This window comes from Protopterus annectens, chromosome 1.part0 (assembly GCF_019279795.1).
Source record: "Protopterus annectens isolate FY-2018-M chromosome 1.part0, PAN1.0, whole genome shotgun sequence".
Lineage (NCBI taxonomy): Eukaryota > Metazoa > Chordata > Ceratodontiformes > Protopteridae > Protopterus > Protopterus annectens.
Window position 1 is genome coordinate 684,062,629 of NC_056725.1, and position 7,885 is coordinate 684,070,513.

Here is a 7,885-nt window from a genome sequence, read left to right on the forward strand (position 1 = left end):
TGTAAGATTATCTGTAGCGGCTGGTGAATTCAAATCAAAGGGAGGCTGCAGGATACAGCTGAATGGGCGTGGTCATCTAGAAAGGGGTGTGGCCAACTAGAAAGGGATGAAGCTATGTTACAGAAATACTCATTAACTCGCTAATTATTTTACATTCATCTTAAAATGCAGACAGTTTTACAAAGATATAATTACAACAGTAAACAGTAGGGCAATTTGTTTAATTCACACCCAGCCTCAATTCCCAGTGCCTACCCCACCTACAGTATCTGATTTGATCTTGTGAGGTTAAAAACAAAATCAACAAAAAAGACAATACTGTCATTAAGGTAAGTATCCTTTTTTTCACAAAAACACTAATTTCAGAGCTTATGGTTGATTTTACTTCACTCAAATGCACATTAGTCTAGCAAAGCAAGCTAGAACTGCAGTCATTCCATTTGCACATAAGCATTGCCACATCCCAAATGACTACCCAGAGAATCTTCTTTGAACCTACAAGGTTTAAAATAATGAAAATAAAAGACCACAGTTACATTACTGTATTTCTTTCACATCACATAGCCAGGAACTTGCACGTGAATTTACTTCAATTCACCTATACACACTTTACTCATGCAAACGTAAGAGTTTGTTTCAACAACAAAACATTGATAAGCCATCCTAATTTATCTTGACTAACCCTGCAAAAAATACTAAGTTAAAAAAAAAACAGATGTCTTCCACAAATGGCTCTCCAGAACACACTGCATACCTAGTATCTCTTTGACTCCTGCAAGGATATTATATTAAAAAAAAGAGTCATCAACAGCCCCCAAAACACATTGGTCACTAGCATCTGGTTGACCCTCCCAAAGTATTATGTTAAAGAAAGAAAATCATCAACAATCCCCAAAACACATTGCCTCCAGTGTTAAAAACTCTGTGTGCGCACTGTTTTATGCTTTACTTCTACAGTGATTACAGATATTTGGATTTAATTTACAACTTTTATTTCACATTTTATAGCATAAATACTGACAGACGTTTGCTAAACAAAGCAATACAGTCTTACAGTGAAAACAGACTTAGCATTCAACCTTCTCTGCCTTTCAAACTCATTCATTGAAACAGCACTGAAATCCACATTCAAAGAAAATGCATTTGGTCAGTGGTGGGTTAAGTTTACCATTGGGCTGTTTTCAAATCATAGGGCCCTTGCACACATTTAGGACCATGCAAAAGTTCTTTGATTCACCTTCCTGATTTATTCAATTATAAAATATATTAATTAAATTATATCCCTTGTATAATACAGCAGCACTTGTTAGACCGCATTTTAAATTTATAGTTTTGAAAATTTTTCCAGTAAACAATGAAACAAAACATATGAATCACTAATAACTCAGAACATTTCAGCCATAAAAGACCACTCAAACTTCTGTCATTACAATCCACAAATATCAGTCAATATGCACAACCTCTGTAGAAGTAAAAGTCATCTGAATAATTCCACATTAAAGAAACCTGAATCTAAAGAAGAGGTTGCTGCTAGAAAACAACTTTATATTTCAGTGTTTTCATCCTCAAATTTAGTGCCTGCTTCCCTTGAAGAATAAATTGCATATGTTACATTAAAAATGTAAGCTGGTACGTTGAAATAGGGAATGGATGGCAAACTGAAAAAAATAGGTTCATGGTTAAGTTATAGGAGTTTTGTTCCCACTTTGTCCCCCCAAGAATCTTAAATTAAAGGTAATGGGCTTCTATCATTCCCAGCATATGCCTTGAGTTAATGGACCAAAGGTCTTTTGCCAACTTTGAATTATTCCTGTGTAATCAACTGCCTTTTTTACTTCAGATATTTGAAACCAAAACTTCATTTTGGAGATCTTATAAATGCTACCTATATTATATGTTGCTTATTTTTATAATTCTAGGATACCTTAACACTAATTGTCATACATTGATTTATTTATATTGTTTATTTTTCTATCTCTTACATTGTAAATGTCTTTTTATCATACTCTTTAATATATTTTATTCTTTGGTGTGTAAACATCCAAATGAATACAGGCTGATGGTCTCACGTTTGGTAACATACGTCCTTAACTTATCATACTAAAAATCCAAAAGTAACATAAAAATAAATAATATCCATGAATTATTACCATCTTTTGCTCTTATTACAAGTCATGTTCCTTTTCCTTTTAATTTTGTTATTTGAAAAACTATCCTACTCTAAGATGTATGGGAGTTTTTAGCTTGTCTCATTTCTTTTAATAGGTTCATGTGTAAGTTCTAGGCAAGCTATCCATGTAGGCCAATTAAAGCATAGCCAATTTCCCTTTCAGAGATGAAAATCAAACCCCATCCTTGTTTCTAGGAGATAAACATCCTAACCATCACACCAACCCTAAAGAGTTTTCATGTTAATTTTCATTAATCTCTCCACACAGGGTTTTTTGTGTGCACTGCATACTGTTTTCTCCTGGAACACTTCGGCCTTATATATGTTCTAGTATAGATGGGAGCCTCCCAAACTGCTTATACCACTGAAAAGGGTGTATAGCAACTGCTTTTACAGATACGTAACATGTTCTCTCTGCTATTAATGCCTGTCATTTTGCAGTCACATTCCCTAAGTTTTCTTATTGCCTTCTCACTTTGAATTTTCCAATCTAAAACAAATACCAAAAATTTCTTTGCACTTTTGAAATGTACATCACCTTCCACAAATTCATCTTTCTTCTGAAGTTTTCTTTCCAATGTGCATTTCTTTGAGAACTCTCTGTAATAAAGCACAAAAGCAAACAAGTTTCAGCAACGCCATTAGCAACTAAAGTGAAAGTACTGTTTCTCGCTCTCTTTTTCAGAAATCAGTAGCCATCCAGCTGTCCATGTCAAGTACGGTACTGCAGACGTGGCAGTCTGATTCCCTTCCACTTTACTGTGCAGTTAAACCGCATAGACATCTGGGCATTACGCTGTTGCCCTTTTTCTCCTTAATCTGGACTGCTTTTACAGCAGTCCAGATTTACAGAAACTAATTAAAAAAAAAAACTGGAACTTGCCGAGCATGGGCAGTTAAAGGTTCCAGGACTTTGTGAGTCAGTTTGATTCAAGCTAAGCAAAGCATTGCAGCCAGCCAGTAAATTTGTATTTAAAAATAAAATTAATTTATAAACATTTTATTTTTTAAACTTTCTTTTCTTCACACATAGCTGGGAGGGCTGTAGTCCTGCAGTCTGATGCCATGAGCCGCCACTGAAGATTATGTTTCAGTAAAAAGAAGAGCTGTTTTCAGTGCTACCATCATATTTTCAAGCAGGGGAAGCAATTTTATTTTTTTGGGGGGGTAGGAGATGTTGACATTTTCTAAAACCAAGAACAGTCTAGTGAAATCCTTACCTTCTGTAAATGTGGTAACCCACTCTATTGCCTTTTGTCTAGCAGCTGAATCATTATTAGCAAAGCCTATGAGGCCTGATGAAATGGAGTCTGTTGTATAGAAACTAGATGAGGTGTCTGCAAAATTCTGTGTAGTACTCATAAGCAAGTGTTTGCAGTTTCTGCATGTTTGAGGTTACTTTCAACACTGGTCGGTGATGCTGCAAACTATTTCCCCAGAATATAGGGTTTGGTATTGGGGAAGTGCACCTAGTGTAGTCATTTAAAGAATCTTTCTTGATTTTTTTTTTCTTTCCCTCAAGAACATGTAAGGAAGGGACACTGTTCCTGTTAGTAGACTCTTTGGCTCTGAGGCTGTTGGGGAGGAATTTGCTTAGAGTAAAAAGTCCTTTGCTGGTCGAATAATTTATTGACAGCCATGGAATGTGGACAAGTAATATCTCTTTAACGTAGAACCTTGTTTTCAAGGTCTTTTATAGTATAATTTGCAAGCTGACCAAAAAACAAACCCTGAGTAAACAATGGCTGTAGTAACTGAGCGTCTACCTCATCAGGACAGTATTCAGTCCTAATAACTACCATGCCAAAACACCTCCAGATAAAGCTGCCCTAGAGGATGCTTAAACACAATGCATGCACTTCTATTCTGTCAGATGTGGCAGTCGATCTGTCAGCTTTATCTTTGGTGTCAGATGCTGGTAATCCCAGCTTGCACTCCTGTAGCTGCCATAATAGAAAACTTTTTAAGTGATCATAATTGCCATTAAATTAACTCAGTTACATCTAGCAGCTGTGGCAATACTCTTAAAAAGGTACAATAGCAATACTGTTCAGAAAAAAATAATAGGTAGTGTCACAAAAGGAGATACTACCAGCCCAACTAGCTGGATTTTTTTTAAAATAATTATATAATTTGTGAATATTAACATTATTTATATAGAAGTGTAACAAAAGGAGATACTGCCAGCACAGCTGTCAAGAATTTTGTAAATGGCTATGTGTCATTTGTGAATGTCAATATGCTTCATGCAAGATTCTTGGGTTACAGATGTATTAGAACTGTATGTCATATTGTACAGACGTGTTGAAGAGATATTTTGTAAAGTACTGAGCAGAAATGTATATACACTATCGTAACTGTTTAGATGTATATATTTTAACAATGGAAACTGCAACATAAGAAGTTAACTTCAGAAGAATAATTGAAATTAAGTTACTTCATGGCTGGGCCATAAACAAAATATGTTATCTTTCAGTTTAAGTGCAGTAACAGACACAATGTCTGGAACTAGAAGTGTTTTTCTATTGTCTTGGAAGTGTTTATTGTTTTATGACTTCCAGGATCTGCCTTAGATCTAAGAAGGGCCCTTGTTTGTGTTTTCGCAGGTAGATGCAAAATGCTACCAGTTGCATCAGTGGGGGGTTTCACCTGGGATAGAGTCAGATGACAAGAAGTGATGTCATTCTGCAAGCTACCCCAGCAGTAATATTTGGGATATTAATTTAAGAACTCTCTGAGAGAGACACTGAGCATTTTGTATTTCGTCTTTGACCTGACAAAAACATCCACTAACCGTATCTGTCTGCTTGCTCTGTAAGTAAGTAAACTAGGGTATAGTAATTATCTTAGATTCAGACAGGAATATAGTGAAGCATAGCTTTGATGCTTTATTTATTTGAGACTGTCCTGCAATGTTTTTATATTTCCTGTGATTTTTAACTCTGATGTAACTGTAATTATATACTGAGTATTTTCTTGTTCTTTTATTATTTATAATTAATTATATGTAAACCTTTCATTGTGGCTGATAATTTTAATTTCTGAGAGAGCTTGCATATTTATTTGGTAGCACTGTGGGCCACTCTTAATAGGCTTGCTTTTGGTCAAACTACCGTTTGGATTGATAGTAACATTACACAGTAAGATTGGACATCCTTTGTTAAGGGCCTTAAAGTAGCTGATAAGGATGTAGCTGGTGGCAGTGATAACTACCTTATAGTCTGGGCAAAAGGGGGCATAGCTAATAGGTCTGTGCCAGCTTTTCCCAGGTGTGTGTGTGTGTTTGTATGTAAATCAGACCTCAAGGAGTGTGTTTGTCAGATACTTGGGCAGGGGCACGAAGCACTGGTTGGACAGAGAGTGTGCTGGAGGTCTTGGGTTGGCCAGTCAGCTGAGATCTCAAATGTATAGCTGTGCCAGTGGGGAATCTTATTAGGGATCTGGAGAAAGCGGGAGAAACCAACCCCAGACTGACTGTGGTCTCTTTGTGCTCTTAAGGGAAATTGTACTTTACTGTGTATGTGCTTGTCATCCTCCCAGTGTGTACGTTCCCCCACTGTTGCCATTGGTGAGGATTGAGGCTCCTTGATTACTGGGCCAGGGTGGGGAATCACAGGTAGTCTGGGTTACCACCTGTCCCTCTTTACAAGGGACAGTCTCTCTTTGGGCAGTTGTGTCCTGCAAAAAAAAAATAAAATAAAAAATGCCAAATGTCCTGAAATTTTAGGACAAAAAATATATCATACGTTTTCTTTAATAGTTGCATAAAAAGTTTATTTTGTATCTGAAACACCTAAATGTTATATGAAATAGAATAAACAACACAAATGTTACAAGAATAAACATTTATTTTGGCAAAAAAGTGAAGCTCTGTCCTTTTCACTGGCCATGGGTATGTTTTTCCTTGCAAAATCTCACATTTCTACAAAAATGTCCCACTTTGGGCCTTTGAGAAGGTGGCAACCCTACAGGTAGTACATTCAAAATTGTTATGTATTATGATGCAAAAAAAATACTTAGATTTTTCTCTAAATCTTTACAATGTTCATCTTTTGGAATCTGTACAAACCTAGATATATAGTAGCAGCATTTTTGTTTAGCCAAACCTGCAATGTCTTATGATGATAAGCAGGTCCTTTCCATGTACTTTTTTTCCCCTGAGGTATTTACAAAAATATGAAAACATGGGGTAAGATTCATAGACAGCTATACAAAATGTAGCAACTATGTTGGTGGCTGCGTCACAAGCATCACCAACACTATTGCAAGCTGTTTGGTATTCATCAAGTTGTTTTGCATGACATGTATAGACACCAAACAATGGGAAATGCCAAAATATGCTAATTAAAACATAAAGAGCCAACATACATGATAATTAAACAATCCAATGTGGCTGAGCTATTCTTGAAGCTATAAAGCAATCATGTACACTTGGTGCAGGTGTTTGCCATGTACAAAAAAAACTTTTGGAATATAGGCACAATTGCACTTAGGAAAAAACATGTTAGTGTATGTACAACAGGCTTTAAATCAGGGTACTGCTGCCAAACCTCAGGCAAGAAGAAGAAGAAGTGTGTTTAGGCCATGTTAACTTATCATGGACTACATGAAACATACATTGTTGAGAAATATAGAGTGGACAAAAAAAGAGTGGAAGAAAATCTGTGACCTCTACTGCTCCCCACCTCAGGTTCCAGGGAAACAGTAGTGAACCCATCCCAGTGGAAACAAAGGTATGTGTATCATTATGTATAATGGCTCCTGGTACTCTCCAGAGATCCACAGGGGATATATTAGGGGTGTCACAGGCATCAGAGTCTAGAATAGTATATCAGTTTTTAGATGCAATGCTACTACATGCAAGGGGTTACATATATTTCCTACACACCCCAAAGGAGAGAGGAAGAATCATGCAGAAATTCAGTGCAATAGCAGACTTCCATGAAGTGTTGGGGGCCATAAATTGTACACACATAGAAATAAAAGACCCACTTGGGGAACAGTGAAGGAGGTATATCAACAGAAAACATTTCTACTCCATAAACTGTCAGGTAGTCTGTAATGGCCAATGGATCACCTACAATATCTGTGCAGGTAACCTAGGCAGTTAACATAACTCACACATATGGCACACTTGTGAAGTTTGCTAGGGGTGACATTCCCCAGGAGCATCTGATGTGGGATACAGGCTATGCACTGAAGCCCTGGCTCATGACACCCATGAGAAACCCACATAACCCAACCAAGCAAGAATACAATGAGGCCCACACTCAAACTAGGAACATCATAGAACATGTGTTTGGTTTGCTTAAATCAAGGTTCCAGTGTCTTGACATAGCGGGAGATGCACTGCAGTATGACCCAGGCACCTCTGTCGAAATACTTTGCCATGTTACACAATACAATACTCAGGAAACTGTTCCATTAAGGACAGCAAGGGGCAGAACCACAGCTTCAAGAACCACAGGCAGAGCCAGCAGCAGCAGCAGGTACAGGTGAGGAGTCTGAGGGAGAAGCACCATCTGCAGATGGTACTGGCAGATGGAATTGTGCACAGTATGCCCTGGCTCTGTCTAATAGGGAAAGGATAGCAAACACAATCACTACCTAGGTCAAAGCCTAGGATCCCATGCACATACACATAGAAAAACTGAAGCCTGTCAGACTCTACAATCTTTGCTTAACCATGTAATGGTGTGTTCTGATAGTATCAGA